This window comes from Humulus lupulus, chromosome X (genome assembly GCF_963169125.1).
Source record: "Humulus lupulus chromosome X, drHumLupu1.1, whole genome shotgun sequence".
Lineage (NCBI taxonomy): Eukaryota > Viridiplantae > Streptophyta > Magnoliopsida > Rosales > Cannabaceae > Humulus > Humulus lupulus.
In genome coordinates, this window is record NC_084802.1 from 240665074 (window position 1) to 240668272 (window position 3199).

Here is a 3199-nt window from a genome sequence, read left to right on the forward strand (position 1 = left end):
ATTAGAGGATGGGTCGCGACCTTAGGGGCAATTCCTAGCCTGCCTCCCCTTAGAGGCATGTGGCTATGCCTCTAACTTGAGGCTCGCCGCGACCCTCAGGGTCAGGTCATAGCCCACCAAGGGAACTTTGGCCTAGGATAGTTTTATGCTTGGGGAGGCTCAGGGGTTCAAACCTAAGCGCTCAGGATGAATTCTACTACTCGATTTTGTAGAATTTGAGGTCCCAGAGGCTAGTTTTTGTTTCCTAAATATTTATTTGGATTAGGAACTTGATGGTTACCCATTGACAATGTGACTAGGTTTATCGCTAAGGCTCAGGACTGAGGATCATGCTCGAACCGTTCTTTATTCTTTGCTCAGGATTCGAGGTAAGAAAAATGCACCCTTGTGATTGTGAAGAGGCTTGAGTTTCCCAATAATTGAATATGTGTACTATATGATTGAATGATTGTTATGTATAGGAGTATGAATGGCCTAAGAGTGCCAGGGTTGATGATAAGCGTATTGAACGCAGCTTGGCCTAAGTGAGTCGGGATCAGCTAGATAAATAAGGACCTCGGCCTAAGCGTGCCAACCCTGAACACTTGTGAAACTGGTTAAGACATGAACTTGAGATTATATGTGTACCATTGGATAGTTTAATGCTTGTACTCTGTTATATAACTGAACTGATTGAGTTAAGATTGATTGAATTCTACTATTTTTATATGTGCTTGCTATTTATGGTTTTCTTATTGGGCCTTGGCTCACGGGTGCAACGTGGTGCAAGTAAAGGCAAAGGGAAATTGGACCAACAATGAGTTGGAGAGCTCTGTTGGCGGAGTGTACATAGTCAGCTGCTCGTCCACCACGCTGAGGAAAAGTACAGTGACAAAGCCCTAAAACTTATATTTTTCCATTAGAGTGGCTTTTGGTTGTATTAACTTTTTGAAATTGTAAATTACCACATGTACCCTATTTTTGGGATCCCATGTATCAAACATCTATTTTAATGAAAATTAATCGTTTGTGACCAAAAATATTTTAACCCTAACTTGATAGTTGACCTTAGGATCACATTATTATTCAAACGACTTGATTAGCAAGTCTTGCACTATTCTAAAATACACAGTGTAACAGTCTTGGTTATTCAGGGCGTTACGACTTGGTATCAGAGCAGTCTAGGTTTAAGGCCATGTACACTCGCCGCTAAAGACAAGCTTGACTATACCGAAGATGGCCTTCCGAACAAGGTATGGACACTATGAGTTTTTGGTCATATCATTTGGTTTGACCAATGCCCCAGCAGCATTCATGGATCTGAAGAATAGGGTGTTCAAGGATTTCCTAGACTAGTTTCTTATTGTCTCCATCGATGATATCTTGGTTTACTCCAAATCAGAGGTAGAGCATGAACAATTTCTTTGACAGGCTTTGCAAAGGTTGACAGAGAATCGATTGTACGCTAAGTTTAAAAAGTTTGAGTTTAGGCTACCAGAAGTGACATTCCTTGGACACATTATTGGTGGATATGGGATTAAGGTGGATCCTGCTAAGGTTGAGGTAGTTAGAGATTGTCTGAGGCCAAGGATCGCCTTCGAGGTTAGAAGCTTCCTTGGATTAGCGAGATATTACAGACGGTTTGTGGAAAGGTTTTCAAAGATTGCTGCATCGATGACAAAATTGACATAGAGGAATCTGAAGTTTGTTTGGTCAGACAAGTGGGAGAATAGCTTCCGGGAACTGAAGGGACGATTGATTACTGGTCCTATGTTGAGTCTTCCCTCGGAGGGAGGGAAGTTTGTGGTATATTGTGACGCATCGATATTGGGATTAGGATGCGTGTTAATGCAAAATGAGAAGGTTATTAGGTATGCGTCACGACAGCTGAAGGAGTATGAGGAGCGCTATCCTACCCATGATCAGGAGTTGGCAACGGTGCTGATCACACTAAAAGTTTGGCAATATTACTTGTTTGGAGAGAAGTGCGTGATTTACATTTATGGTAAGAGATCGAAGTATTTCTTCACCTAGAAGGACTTGAATATGAGGCAGAGATGTTGGTTGGAGTACCTGGCCAAGTGTTTAACCTATCAGTAGGTGAAGGCTGAACATCAGCGACCAACAAGGTTGCTATAGCCTTTGGGTATTCCCGAGTTGAAGTGGGAAGATATTACCATAGATTTTGTGGGAGGTTTACCCAGGACAGTGGAGCTACATTACTCGGTGTGGGTGATAGTAGATAGATACACCAAGTCAGCTCACTTTCTACCAGTAAGGACAACCTATATTGTGGATCAGTATGCGGAGTTGTATGTGAGGGAGATTGTACATCTCTATGTGGTACCCAATTCTATAGTATCAAACCGGGATTCCATATTTACCTCCATGCTTTGGGGTGGTTTGGAGAAGGCTATGGGGACTTAGTTGAAGTTCAGTACAACCTTTCATTGTCAGACAGATGGACAGTCTGAGAGGAAAATTCAGGCATTGGAAGATATGCTTAGGGCGTGTGTACTGGACTTTGAGGGGTCTTGGAGTAAGTGCCTCTCGTTGATTGAGTTTTTATAAAAAAAAAGTTAGCAATCAATGATTGGAGTAGCTCCATACGAGATGTTGTATGGAAAGAGATGTAGATCGCCCATTGATTGGGATGAGATGGGTGGGAGGAAGTATTTGGGACCGGAGATGGTTCAAAAGACTAATGAAGCTACTGAGAAGATCCGAGTTCGAATGCTCGCTTTGCAGAGCAGAGAGAAGAGCTTCGCTGATCCTAAGTGCAGGGATGTAGAGTTTCAATTAGGGGACCACATGTTTTTGCAAGTGTCACTACTGTGAGGGTTGAGGAGGTTTGGAAAAAAGGGCCAGCTGAGCCCTAGATTCATAGGATCTTTCGAGATCCTAGAGATGATCAGACAGTTGGCCTATAGATTGGCACTGCCACCATCGTTGTGAGGGGTTCACAACGTATTCCACATCTCCATGCTTCGAATGTCCGTCTCAGATACGACTCATGTGTTGAGGTATGATGATTTGGAGTAAGAGTCGGATTTTTCATATGAGGAGCGACTGGTTCAGGTCCTAGACAGGAAAGATAAAGTTCTACGTAACAACACGATTCCACTAGTTAATGTATTATGGAAGAATAGTAAGGTTGAAGAAGCAACCTAGGAGCTTGAGTCAACTATGCAGGATTAGTATCCTGATTTATTCAGGTAAA